The sequence below is a fragment of the Chelon labrosus genome (genome assembly GCF_963514085.1).
Source record: "Chelon labrosus genome assembly, chromosome: 18".
Lineage (NCBI taxonomy): Eukaryota > Metazoa > Chordata > Actinopteri > Mugiliformes > Mugilidae > Chelon > Chelon labrosus.
Window position 1 is genome coordinate 22,563,597 of NC_140351.1, and position 15,299 is coordinate 22,578,895.

The window sequence follows — 15,299 nt, forward strand, 5'->3', positions numbered from 1 at the left end:
AGATTAACATGTTGTCATTGGATCATTCATCTAATAATATATATAAATATATATATATATATATGTTTAAATATGTCTAAGAATTAGAAGTTTTTTTCTGAGCATAATGTACACTTCACGTGCACGTTCTTGCCTTTTACCTAAATGAGCTTAAAGTAGTGCCTATACTTCCACCTTGAAAACAGCAACTTTACCTCCGAATGCTCCGAACTCTCCATTGCTGCAGGCCATCTTTGATCGCTTGTCTGATACTGCTATGCGCGCGTTTGTGTGTAAACAACACCCGCCCAACTGAACACTGCCCTGCCGCTGATTGGCTTACTCTGAAATCTTACCCTGCCTTAGCCAGTCATTATCACTTCAGTTATCACTCTCAATATAAGTACCTACCCTAAGTTATATACAGCCAGAACTCTAACGGATCAACCTCAGACGTTTTTTTCCTGACTCTTCTTCCCATTACAGTCCACATGGATGATAATAAGAAAGTTAACACTCACCGTGCTGCTGCTGCCAGTGGCGGTTCTACATTGAATTACTCCCCAGACCATCAACTATTGCAATTACAACAGGAAACACACTTTTTAAGGTGCACAATCTCCACCTCCAACATAGGTAGGTAGATGGCAGGTTTTGTCTAGCAGGGGAAGTGGGTGGCTCATCCTGACCAGTGGCAGAGGATGCTCCAAAATATTTTAGAAGTGCCCCTGAAATTGCAATTGAAACTGACATCAAAAGACCATAGGCTACAATATAACTCTTCTACAAAACATCCATGAATTGCAAATTTAAACAGACATGCCCTTACATGCTAAATGTCTGTCATTAGACGCTATATTAATCTATCTTTCAGGGAGGAACAATTAGTTTCTTGGTTACTGCCTCGAATTATATGCTTGGCACACTTTTAGTTCTGACTGGTTAAACTATATTTGACACGAAATAGAGTTGTAGCAAATGGCAAATGTTCATCTTTGAAACTACTTACAGATATGATATGAGATTTGTTTATTTGTTTCGTGGTTCAGTCCGCATCATTGGGGCGAACCATGGTAGATTTGTTTGTGTCGTGATTCATAAAAGGACTAGGCTAATTATTGAAATATTAGTTGTTGTCTAATATTAATGGTGAGAAATGGTGAGGAAAATGGGGTTTTGCAGTGGCAGCGTGGAGGGGGGTGACTCGAGGACGCTGGAATTCACTGTTAAGCCTTCTCGAGGTGTCGTGGGCCTAACTTAACGAAACATTGGTGAAGGGAGGTGCCCACTTGAAAACCCCAACGACATGCTGCATACTGCTGTTGTTTAGGCCAGGTTCCTGATGTCTTCATGTTGCTTGGTGGCTATGGTTAGCTGCTGAGCGAGCCATACAAGCCAGCAGCGTTAGGTTAGCTCATATTTCACAAGGTTCGAATTATCCTCTGCTGCTCTGTGGGCCTACAAGCCAGCGGCATTTACTTAGTTCATTTAGATTGTAGGTTAAGTTAGCCAGCAGCATTTGGTTAGCTTATATTTCACAAGGTTTGAGTTAGCGTCTGCTGCTGAGCGGGTCATACAAGCCAGCAGCATTTACTTAGTTTATTTAGATTGTAGGTTAAGCGTCATATCACATGACTATAGGTTTGTTAGGGTTTCTCAGTTGGACAGGGCCTCTAAATGTGTTTTGCCTGGGATTTTGGCACAAGGGATTGTTACATCTAATCCTGTGTATTAATGAATGAAAACTCAGTTGGCTAATTAAAGGACCCATCGTGATGGAAATAAATAATAACTGAACTTGTAACAGTTTTGTTGCAAAGCACAATCTTACGGGGCCAGGGCCATCAACAGGGGCCGGTGCTCCCGTAACACTGAGTCATTATGGGCGAGACTTCCGGTACGAACCGGAAGCTGTGTTTTTACATGCTAGCTGTCAGCGCGAATCCACTTTCTCCGACTACTTCGACACGTAAACCATGTGGGAACACCAGCTCAAACAAGACGACATTACAATCCCGCTGCCTAATAATAGAAAAAACAACGTCTGAAACATTAACTACTCAGAATGTAATCAGACGTTGTTTTTAGTTCCTATCGGTTTCCTCAATACATACGTTCGTGTGTGAATGTGTAAATGCTTATAGTACTTTGTAGAAGGCGCTTAATAAAGTTCATTCCACTGACTCGTATTGGTTTGCGGGACAGAGCTACCACCTCCAATATGGCGGCGACGTTGACGTACGGTCCAGCACTCAATGAGGCGTCTATGTATATATGGTTGGGACCATCAGTTGTGTTGTGCAGAAGTCAGGTTGGTACACAGCTGACAGCCATATTTGACAACTGTTAGCTGATTGGTTCTTGCCATAATATGAATTCTAAGTAAAGAGAAATGAGTCCATCATTACTTTAAGAACTGAAGGTCAGTCAGTCCAGAAAATTGCAAAAACTTTGACTGTGTCCCCAAGTGCAGTTGCAAAAACCATCAAGCACTACGATGAAACTGGCTCACATGAGGACCGCCCCAGGAAAGAAGTCCAAGAGTCACCTCTGCTGCTGAGGATAAGTTCATCTAAGTCACCAGCCTCAGAAATCACAAGTTAACAGCACCTCAGATTAGAGCCCAGATCAATGCCACACAGAGTTCTAGTAGCAGACACATTTCTACATCAACTGTTCAGAGGAGACTGCACCAATCAGGCATTTATGGTCAAACAGCTGCTAGAAAACCACAACTAAGGAAAAGCAACAAGCAGAAGAGAATTGTTTGGGTCAAGAAACACAAGGAATGGACATTAGACCAGTGGAAATCTGTGGTTTGGTCTGATGAGTCCAAATTTGAGATCTTTGGTTCCAACCACCGTGTCTTTGTGCGACGCAGAGAACGGGTGGTCTCTACGTGCATGGTTCCAACTGTGAAGCATGGAGGAGGAGGTGTGATGGTGTGTGTGTGTGTGTGTGTGGGGGGGGGGGGGGGGGGGGGGGGGGGGGGGGGGGGTTTGCTGGTGACACTGTTGGGGATTTATTCAAAACTGAAGGCACACTGAACCAGGACACAGGACAATGACCCCAAACAGACTTCCAGGCTGTGTAAGGGCTATTTGACCAAGAAGGAGTGTGCACCAGATGACCTGGCCTCCACAGTCATATGACCTAAACCCAGTGGAGATAGTTTGGGATGAGATGGAGCGCAGAGTGAAGGCAAAGGGGCCAACAAGTGCTCAGCATCTCTGGGAACTCCTTCGACTGTTGGAAAACCATTCCAGGTGACGACCTCATGAAGCTCATTGAGAGAATGTCAAGAGTGTGTAAAGCAGTAATCAAAGCAAAGGGTGGCTACTCTGAAGAATCTAAAATATGAATCATATTTAGAGTTATTAAACACTTTTTTGTTTACTACATAATTCCATATGTGTTCATTCATAGTTTTGACGTCTTCAGTGAGAATCTACAAAGTAAATTGTCATGAAAATAAAGAAAAAACATTAAATGAGAAGGTGTGTCCAAACCTTTGACTGGTACTGTATATATTATACACTGTTATTCTTGTGACACTGCTGTCAGTCCTCTTTAGCACCCGGCTTCTCTTCTCTGGTGGTCTCTCCCAACCACAAGTAGGGTACAGGTGTTCCTCCGTGGGCTTTTTGTAGCACACAATGTTTTCGGTGTTTTTTTTTTTTTCAAGTTGAGTTGTTTCAGCCACAACCTTCTGAGTTCCTCATCCCTCGGTAGACGGTGGAAGCTGTACCGACTGTCACAACAACATTCGTAAGGGGTGCATGTTCAGAACACTGCTCTTGTAGCCACAGATTCAAATTCGCCTGGTTATTAGTACAACCGCGAACAGCGCAACATGTTCCCGAGCTGCGCAAGGACATTTTTAAATGCTGCGGGAGCCGATAATCGTTTAGTAAAAAACAGTAAAGACCAAAAAAAATTCCAAATAAACCGTTACGGGAAACGAAAACCGCTAGCAACCGCAACGGCTCACTGCTACTACCGGTGTGTCACCGGAAGCTGCGCCCATAATCGTTTCTACATCAGCGCCCCCAGGAATAAGGTGGATAGGCCTGTATTTATAATATTATGAATGAAATGTGCGTTATATGGAAGAAAGTCAAGGTGTGACTGACTTTAGCCCTTTTTACAGTGCCCCCCCCCCCTTTCTCTTTCTCTTTCTCTTTCTCTTTCTTTCTCACACACAGCTTCTGTGCACGGCACCTTCTCAGCAGCAGGGGCGACTGCAGCTGCAGGGAGCGCCAATTTGCCAATTCCCCACACAGATATGACAGATAATAGAAAACCATGTAGCAGATTTATTTATTTATTTTTTGCCAAGTGCTCGTGCCTAAAACCGCTACTGGCTGCTGCTGCCTTCAGTTTCTTCGTATGTTCTGTCGACTCAAAATGTTAACTGTCAACAAATAGAACACTTTCACTTTAGGTGCATCCTGGCTCTCCCTGCTCATTTGATTTCAAAATAAAATCACAATGGTAACCAGCACACCTTCATCCAGGATTTACAAATCAGTCTTTATTAGATGAATGATCCATGTTAATCTGACTTAGTTAAGACACACGGAACTGATGGAGTGATGATTCATTTATTTTGTATTTTACACTTGTGTCGTGTCCAGAGTGTCTTGTGTCAAGTGTGTTGTGTTACTACTACTACCACTTCCTCACATTAATTTTCTTGCAGATAAACTACATCTCACGGATGTAAGGTTGAACTGTTGTTTTTTTCCTGACTCTTCTTCCCTTTACAGTCCACATGAATGACAATAAGGTTAACACTCACCCTGCTGCTGCCTTCAGTTTCTTCATATTTTCTGTCGACCCAAAATGTTAACTTTCAATAGAACACTTTCACTTTTGATACCCCTCCTACATTGAGAAAATGTGTGTGTGTGTGTGGGTGGGTGTGGGTGTGTGTGTGTGTGTGTGTGCGTGCGTGCCTGCGTGTGTGAGAGAGAAAGAGAGAGAGAGCTCATTCGGATGACAGATTATTCTGTATTCTTGCTGCATCATAAAAACAATCATCATTCATTCATTCATCTTCTGTACCCGCTTATTCCTGTTAAGGGTCGCGGGGTCTGCTGGAGCCTATCCCAGTTGTCATCGGGCGAGAGGCGGGGTACACCCTGGACAGGTCGCCAGTCTATCGCAGGGCCAACACAGAGAGACAGACAACCATTCACACTTACGGCCAATTTAGAATCACCAATTAACCTGACCAGCATGTCTTTGGATGGTGGGAGGAAGCCGGAGTACCTGGAGAGAACCCACGCAGACACAGGGAGAACATGCAAACTCCACACAGAAAGGCCCAGTCGGCCCATGGATTCGAACCCAGGACACTCGCCACTGTGCCGCCCCGCTGAATCATCATTCTTCACAAAATTGGCTGTTTATCTCTGTGACTTAAAATGCAGCGGTGAATATTCACAGGCTGAAACTGGGACAAGAACATACTGCTGCACTTGTAGAACACAACATGTAGAACAGTGAAGGAAAAGAAACAGCAGCTGTCCATTATTATGTTCCCTCGGTGCATCCTGGCTCTCCCTGCTCATTTGATTTCAAAATAAAAGCAACATGCTAACATGTTAATCTGACTTAGTTAAGACACATGGAACTGATAGAGTGATGATTAATAATAATAATTAATACATTTAATTTATAAGCGCCTTTCAAGACGCACAAGGACACTTTACAAAACACAAGGACACAAAACAAGACAGAATAGAAAAAAATAAATAAAAAATGGAACAGTGCAGTCACGGGGAATAAGCTTTCTGGAACAGGTGGGTTTTGAGTCTGGATTTGAAGAGAGGGAAAGAGTCGATGTTTCGGATGTCCGATGGGAGTGAGTTCCAGAGTTGGGGAGCAAAGCAGCTGAAGCCTCTGCTCCCCATGGTACTGAGGCGAGCCGAGGGCACAGAGAGGTGGATAGAGGAGGAAGATCTGAGGGAGCGGGAGGGGGTGACAATGTGGAGGAGATCCGAGAGATAAGGAGGGGTGAGGTTATGTACTCATTTATTTTGTAATTTACACCTGTGTAAAGTCAAGTGTGTTGTGTTACTACTACTACTGCCACTACTACTACTTCCTCACATTAATTTTCTTAACCACAGATAAACTACATCTCACTTCCTCCTAAGAGTATATGGCCATGCCTTGCTGTCAACAGTTTCCATAGACAGCACTTTTGTGCAGTTGGTTGGAGATAACTTTGACTTTTTAGGATGTCATGACTGTTCAGGTATTCAAAAGTAATTTTTAGAGTTTTAAGGAACCCCAAAGAAAAATCTGAATCAGTTTGATTGTATTGTGTGATAGCAACACGAGGGATAAGAGGGAAAGGGTTTTTAGGTGTGTACTATGAAGATTATAAAAAAAACTATTGTTTAAATATTTTTATTGTGAAAAACAATCTGAACTTCTTTTATCTCCACTGTCCAAATGCCTCTTTGACCTCCCTCTGTGATAAATGTGTGTTTAGCAGCATGTCTTTACTGCTACCAAGGAACAGAGGGTAAAGTCTTCCACTGTGATGACTGCAACCAACTTCAAGACATCATTCAAATGGAGGACAGACTCCCAGATGTTAAGGGAGTTTGGTCTCATGTGTCTCAGCAGGGATAAAATACTGCAGGGACATGTCTTCATGCAGCAGAATCAGGTGGAGGACTCTCCGGTACATGATATCTGAGAGACAAGAGGACAATGAAAGTGAAAATACAATCTAAGCAGTGATGGAGGCAACAGTCAAAGCGTTAACTTCAATAAAAGGAACAGAATCACAGAGCAAACCTGATCTGTTACAGGTTGACTTACTTTGAAAAGCCTTCAGTGTGTCCTGTAGAACAACACTGCCATAATAAGAATGAATTGAAATGTGACATGGAGACAGAGAGGTTTAGATATGTTATAGAAATCAGTGATGAACAGACACTGACACCAGTATGACTCATCTACATCTAGGAACTCGTATTAGTAAAACAGCTCTGATACAAAGGCACTTGATAACTTTTCACAAACAATAGAACTTTAGGTTCTCCAGAGTCATCTCCAGACAAATCACCCTCCATCTGGTACTTATCAAAGGTCGGAGGAAGGACACACTTACAGGATCAGCTGCAGGAGAGAAAGTTTCACTTGCTTGAGGCAGACAGTCATCCACCCTGAGTCTGTTTCTATTCAAAGGGACTTTTTCCTCCACGCTGTCACCAACTGCTGCTCAAGGGGAACTGTTGGGGCTTTCTACAATACTAGAGTGTCTTGACTTTACGAAGTGCCTCAGATGAGTTACATAATGATCTGGAGCTGTAAAACTGATTTTTTTTTTTAAACGGACAATCCAGAGCCTTGCAGATAGAGTCACTTTTCTTTACATAAAGTAAAACTTTGATCAGCCATATGAAAATATTCATCAGTAGTGGATGAATAATTTCAGTTGTGTTTACAGCTACATTAAACAGACATTTTCTTGTTTCATCCTCTTGAATGTGAAGATTTTGATGTTAGTTGGACAAAACCAGAATGTTGGAGGCATCTAGTGTTAATTTTGTCACCTATTTTTAATTTAGTCTTAGTCTTGTGCCAAATGTCCTTGTTAGTTTTAGTCATATTTAGTCATTCACATATCTTTTTTTCTTAGTCAAGTTTTAGTCGACTAAAAGTCTCGTCATTTTTAGTCTAGTTTTAGTCAAAAGAGAACTCAAGGTATCTTAGTCAAGTTTTAGTCGACTAAAAGTCTCTTAATTTTTAGTCTAGATTTAGTCAAAAGAAAACTCAATATATCTTAGTCAAGTTTTAGTCAAAACATTTTAGTCTTTTTTTATATAACAAATTATTTCTGAGATTATTTCTGATAACCATTTCAGTCAAATATCGAGCCTCTTCCTTCTACCTAGCATGTCGACGTCTGCACCCACTCTGAGTCTGGCAGAAATCTCTGGTGTTTGCTACTGTCTATCTATGAGTGTTTTTGCTCCATGTAGTTTCATGTTGCAGCCACAGGTTGGCAGCATAGCCACAGGTTGGCAGCAACAGCACGAACTCGTTCGGAATATTTTGAAGGCCTAACAGTTGAATACCGTATTTTCCGGACTATAAAGCGCACCTGAATATAAGCCGCACCAGCTAAATTTTGGGGAAACTATTGTGCCATATATAAACCGCACCCGACTATAAGCCGCACCCGACTATAAACCGCTCCTCGTGTCATCGTCTATGACATGATAGTGCGCCCCTGGTGACCGTTAGCTGTAGAAATCCATCCGCCGCAGGGTCCAAAGCAAGTGACAAAAGAGGTTTATAATCCGGAATTTACGGTAGGCCTACTCTATCTCACGATGAAAAAGTAGACGAAACTGAAGAGAGATTTTATCTTAGTTTTTATTTTATGCAAAACATTTTAGTCTCGTCTTTTTTCGTCAACAATAATGGATGATAATTTAGTCTTAGTCAGCGTTTTTGGACAATGGTGCAGTCTCATCATCGTCTCGTCTTAGTCATGGAAAAAAAGGTCGTTGACGAACATATTTAGTCTCGTCTCGTCTGACGAAATTAACACTAGAGGCATCATAGTGAGACGTGCTTTACGATGTCTCTCATTGGCTCGTGCTAACAAACACACTGATTCGCTGAGGGAGGTAGAACACATCACTGTTCTCCTTTCCAGACTTACAAACACAGACATTATTTTTCTCTCTATTTTCTTCATTATTGTCCTGTTGTTTTAATGCACTGACTGATCAGAGCACTAACAGCACAGGCAGATCTGTGATTTCAAACTGAATCAATCCCTGAAGCACTGATGCCTCAGAGCAAAAAGGTTCTGGGCTGACTGGGGGCCTTTCTGTGTGGAGTTTGCATGTTCTCCCTGTGTCTGCGTGGGTTCTCTCCAGGTATTCCAGCTTCCCCCCACTCTCCAAAGACATGCTTGGTGATTCTAAATTGGCTGTAGGTGTGAGTGTGAATGGTTGTCTGTCTCTCTGTGTTAGCCCTGTGATAGACTGGTAACCTGTCCAGGGTGTACCCCGTCTCTTGCCCAATGACAGCTGGGATAGGCTCAAGCCCCCCCTCCCCAGTAGTGGTGGGCGGATCAATCCAAACATTGATAATATCGATACCAACGTTGGTATCGATATTATCAATCGATACCAATGTAATGAGGTCGATACTGTTTCTGTTTCTCTCGTTTCATTGAAGAGGCGACTGTGTTTGTCTAAATGCTGCTGATGTCACAGAGCAGAGCAGACTTGCTTTGCTCCTCCTCCCCCTCTCATGAGTCTGTTATACCGTCACTGACTCTGCAGTGCCTGGCAACCAAACACCACCCACTGCTACCAGCTAGGCCCAGCCAGCAGCAGCAGCGCGTTACGCACAACACAGAGACAGAGCAGGAGAATGGCAGAGAGAAAGAAGAGGGCTGTTCTATTTTTAGGCCCAAAACGATAATACAGTTTCCAGCCCCCTGACCCCAACCCAGAGGCAGAGGTCATGGACAGAGGCCTTTCAGTTTGGCTGAGAATATCCAGGTAGATAATAGTGGTAGAAAATATTTTAGTTACCTTTAGCATTGGTTAATAATAATTAACAACTGTCATTTGTTACTTTTGCCAACTTTCATTCATTCATTCATCTTCTATATCCGCTTATTCCTGTTAAGGGTTGTGGGGGTCTGCTGGAGCATATCCCAGCTGTCATTGGGCGAGAGGCGGGGTACACCCTGGACAGGTCTCCAGTCTATCACAGGGCTAACACAGAGAGACAGACAACCATTCACACTCACACCTACAGCCAATTTAGAATCACCAATGAACCTAATCAGCATGTCTTTTTTTTGATTGTAGGAGGAAGCCGGAGTACCTGGAGAGAACCCACGCAGACACAGGGAGAACATGCAAACTCCACACAGAAAGGCCCGGCCGGCCCATGGATTCGAACCCGGGACCTTCTCGCTGTGAGGCATCATTGCTAACCACCTCTCCAAGTGCCACAATTATGCTAAGACATGGATATAATACATTTATCCCATTGAAGCGTGTTATTTAAATTAATCCATTTACTGGAATTGAAAAAAAATATTTTGTTTTATAATTGTATTGTAGTTTCTGAACGCTCTGCCTGAAAAAGAATTTGTTATCATTTGTTCTCAAGTGATCATTTTGTGTTGTTTCTGAACAAAAACTTTTATTGTAACAATAAAGTATTTTCTATTTACTTATAACCTTTGCCCAAATTCTGTACTGGATTTTAACTGATTAATAATTAAAAAGGAAAATCACAAAAACACTTAAATGTCCAAAAATTTATTCAGATTTAGACTGATTGAGATTAACGATGCATCCACCTTAATTATTAAAAAGTATCGATATCGGTATCAGCGATACTGGCCCAATATTTACATGATATCGGATCGATATCAAATCTAGAGGTATCGCACACCATTAACTCCAGGCGTAAGACTGTTGAGAGCACACCACATTTGTTTTACATCAACTCTGAGGACAAAATGTTCACTTGCTGCCTGATATATCCCATCCTCTGGCAGATGCCATGGTAACAGGATAATCAGGATCATTCACCTCCTGTCATAATGCTATGGCTGATTGGTGATTATACATTCTATCATTTGTTTGTATTGAACAGAAGGGACAAGCTTTAAAAACATTTAAAGCTACATCTGCTTTGGATGCTCGTCTGATTCAAGCCTCTCAGTAACAGACTTTAACAGTTTCAGACAATGTTCTGAGGTTTCATGGGAATCTGCCTCGTACCTTGCAGTTTCATAGATGGAAAGTACGTAATCCTACCAAAGAGGAACTGCTCAGTCAAGTCCCAGTCATCTCGATGTTTGGAATCCACCCACCACACAAGAGCTCTCCTTTCATTTTGAAAACATAAATAGTCCTGCAGGTCCGTCCTCTCCAACTTCTATAAAAAAAGACAAAGCTGCATAAAAAATGCATGGTGACAAAATAATTACCAAATTGTGTCTGTGACTGCACCAGGACCAAGCTGTAATGCTGTGATTATCATTTGTACCACTTCATTCTTTTGCTTCAGTGGAGTTAAAACATTTTAGAGCAACAGCCTCAGTGTCACTTATCGAGGCTGTAAAGTTCAATTTTTGTAGATTTCACTGCATTTCTCTTAATTTTTCTTTTAGTAAAACAAATGAACACTGATTCTGAAGCATCCTCTGTTTTCATGGAAAGATGCATCTTACCCGAGACCAGCTTAAAGACCAGACACAACAATTCAGAGGCAGGACATCGCTGTTCAAGGAGCACATCTCCAGAGGAAACGCCTCACTGCAGCTGACAGGAGTGAAGGTTCAGGATGAAGGAAGATAAAGGTGCTACACCAGCACCATCTGAGGGAACAAGGACTCACTGACCTACCTGAAAGTGGTGTAGGGGAACCAGTCGTCCTCTCAATTATCCCCTCTCTGGAATTTAAATTTACGAAGTTGTTTTGCAGAAGAACTCTTCTAACAGATCAACCTTTTACACCTTAGCCATAAATGTGCCATGTCCGAACGTGGTACAGGCCCGCGCTATCGGACCTCCCTGATGCTCTGGACGTCATCTGAGCCACAAGGGGACAGATTTACCGTTCTCTGGAATTTCACACCCTCTTTCTTCTTCTAATCTTCCTCTTTCCACTTGAGGAGACATCAACAAGATCCCAGGAACAAAAGGGGGGGTCTTAATGAAAGACTCACCTTTTTGGATTCGAATGGATAAATTCAAGAAGCCTTAATGTGATACTAATTATGTTTTAAATCTGTATTCATTAATTTTCCTTTCAGAGACACCTACATATGTAAACACCACTAAACAGGTTTGCTTTCCCCTCTCCAAGAGTGGAACGAACACAGATAAGCCGGTCGTAAATAACTTTCTTTCCCCAGAACCAGACTCTGATATGCATTTTCCTCTGAAAAGCACCTAAGTTTTATAATATGACTATCGAAAATGTAATAACCTGGTAAGTTATATATTATTGTTCAGGAAGTGCTTACGATCACAATGAGACGATTTTGATCATTGTACGATAAAGCTAGCCCAAATTCACATAATTTGTCACAGTAAGGATGGATCAACATTGCCATCAAGTGGCTATCTCTAAAAGTATTTTCTCTCTTTAATCAGTTGTTGAAGTTAAAGAATGTTGAAACTTAGGTATGTTCTTATACTAATAGTAGCTATTAGTTGAAGTCATAACTGTTGAAATTGTTATTTTAGAAACCCTGACCTTTTATTATTAGCAAAATGTCAATGTAAAGAGAACTTGAGTTTATTAATTTATTGATGCTTTTGAGTTACTTTGATGTAGTCATTCTGATACTTCATCTTGTCATGTTGTAATGTTGAGTGTTGTCGCATACGAAAAACATTGCTAACGAGTCATGATGAGTGATGGAATGATTAAAATTTAGTAATATAAAATAGGTTAAGAAGATCAGGCAATAAGACATCTCGAAACAAAGGAGAAGGCGTTCTCTTCTCTTTCCGCGCCAAGATTCTGGAAACCCGATCCAAACACGCCCTGAATAATTAACTCATAAAACCAGAGAGACGCTCCTCTTTCTCTGCTCTTTGCTCTTTCGCCGCACTTTCGCCGCACTTTTATACTTTCCACTTTCCATTCACGTTTACTGTTATTTTAGTTTTCTTCTTTACGTACTTAGTCACGTTTTTACTTAGTAACTTTAAGAACAACTTGAATATTGACAATACGGTCCTTTTCGAGCTCTGTTTGTTTCTCGTCGGATGTTTTTCCCGACGTACGATTTTTATAGTGACTTAAATATTTTTCTAGCTTTATTCATTTTTATAATCTACGAACCGAAGTACTAACCAACATCGTTTATAAGTTAGCCAGCGTAGTCAGCTGGGATATCAGAGAAAGACCCAATCTCTTCGACGGATCAAGAAATCAAGAAGCTGTTGCCATAGCAACGACATCAAGAAGACGTGACGATCCAGTTTCTTTCTTCAAATACAAAGACATTGCCAAGTGTCATCTGCCTTTGACTGAACACCTACAACGCTCTCAAGCAAAGCTGGGTGTTGGAGTTGCAGATCAAGCAACAAGTCCTATCTACCGGTCCAAGAGAGACCTGCATCAGCTGTGCCGCTTCGTCACCATCTCGTCACACCGACGCTCCGCCATCACCGACGCCGAGAAGACTCTACAAAAGTAGGCTGAATTGTTCCTACCGCTTAAGACAAAGAGTTGGTGTCACTACTTTGAAACTCCCTACTAACATCTTTTAGAGAAGATTAATTAGATTAGGTATAAAATCCATTCCCTTTAGTTTAGGACTTAAACATCTCCATCTCTCACCATCGCTCCAGAAATTATTTCATACCTTATTATATTCGTTCATTTGATTACACTCCTATATTCTATTAGTCCCTCATTTATTCATAGTTGTCACTTTATTAAATAAATATTTGTTCACACTTAAGAAGTTGTTTGTGATGTTATTTTACGGCAGAGAATGACTGGTACAAATTGTAGTAAAGGATTCACTCCTTCAGATATGCAAATTATTGAACTGAGACTGATAAATTGATTTAAACCGTGTTCTTCCTACGATAACAGGAGGTGGTGCCCTAACGAGACATTTTAAAGGTGTAGACTACCCTACAGTGGACAGGAGAAACACACTGTTGTACAGAAAACCATTTACTTGTCTATAATTTTATGTGCAGTGCATTTCCTAAAGCAATTACTGTATGTTAATATGTTAACACATATCAGAGTGGATCTTTGATTGTAGCCTGAACCTGAACTGTGTGATGCTCTGTCTGCACCATTAATGTTCACTGTGGATGCTTTTAAAAGGCAGCTAAAGACTCATCTGATCAGATTACTGTTAAACTAAATAAATATTTATGAAATTTGTTTTTCCCTTTAAAAACCTGGGCCCTCATGTACGAAGAGTGCGTGCGCACAAAAACGTTCTGTACGTACCATTGACTGGTACGTACTCGTTCACGGAAAAGTTCAGATGTATCAAGAGTGAAATGTCCGCGAACTTGTATGTGCCTCACGCCAACGTCATGGCTGGCGTACACTGGCTTCTGCAGCTGATGATCCTTTGGAGACACTTAGAGGCAAGGACGAAATTTTGATTTCAGAAGTGGGGGGGACACAAGTATTTTTAATAAAACTCTAATCTTTCAGTTCACTGTGTTTTCTAGTAGTTCTTCTAGTTTTCTATTGCTACTTATAGACAGATAGATAGATAGATAGATAGATTCTTTATTAATCCCAAACTGGGAAATTTCTCTGTTGCAGCAGCAGTGTACAGGCATTCAACACCATACATAAATATAACAAAAAGCTAAATATCAACAATAAAAAATAGAGAACTAAAAAAAAGAACAAACATCTATACACAATATTTACAAAAAAATTAAGTTTAATGTTCCCTTTTTTGGTTTGACTGGTTGTAAAGCATGTAGCAAAACATTATCACCCAATTCCGTGTTTCACCTGGTTAGTCAACTTCACTCCAACTCAGTACCACCAATTTTACACTTATTTATGGGATTTATGGTAATCAGAGCTCATTTACATAGCACCACCCAGTGGTGCGCAGGTCAAACTGGCATCACAGGTGGAGAGAAACTGAATAAAATGTCGGCACGCACGCTCATGGACACCGATTCAAACGTTAATGTAAATGAAACCTCTGATATTACAATCCTTCTAGCTGACGTGACCCAGGCAGAACAAACGCCCAACTTACAGTAGCAGGTTAACAACGACTCCTGACCGCAGACTAGCAGACCGGTGTGACAGCAAGGTGGAGTGACAGCGGGGACGGCCAATCACACAAGAAACGGCAGAGCCAATCGAAGAGCTCGTGGGCGGGACTAAACTAAGGGAAACAGGCTTCAGCTTGAGCGGCCGTTTTCCGCTTGGTCCTAGTGCTTGATGGGTCTCTGTTTACTATAGCGGAACATTGTTTTTGGAGGTAAAAAGTGCAGGGGACCAAAACGGCCTTTTGAAAAAGTGCAGGGGACATGTCCCCTGTATGCCCCCCCCCCCCCCCCCCCAAATTACGTCCGTGCTTAGAGGTGATGCTGGGAAAAAAAACGTGGGTCATAAATGTGAAAACTATTTGTCCAACCTTCACCTTCATACATGTACACTGTACATTTATTAAATATAACAATGAGGATGACCAGGATCACCTGCATCATGTTTCCTGTGACTTTTCTGTGGCTGATGATTCTTGTCAGAGGAGGTGGGTGCACTGTAAATTCTAACAAGTTGAGTTTACT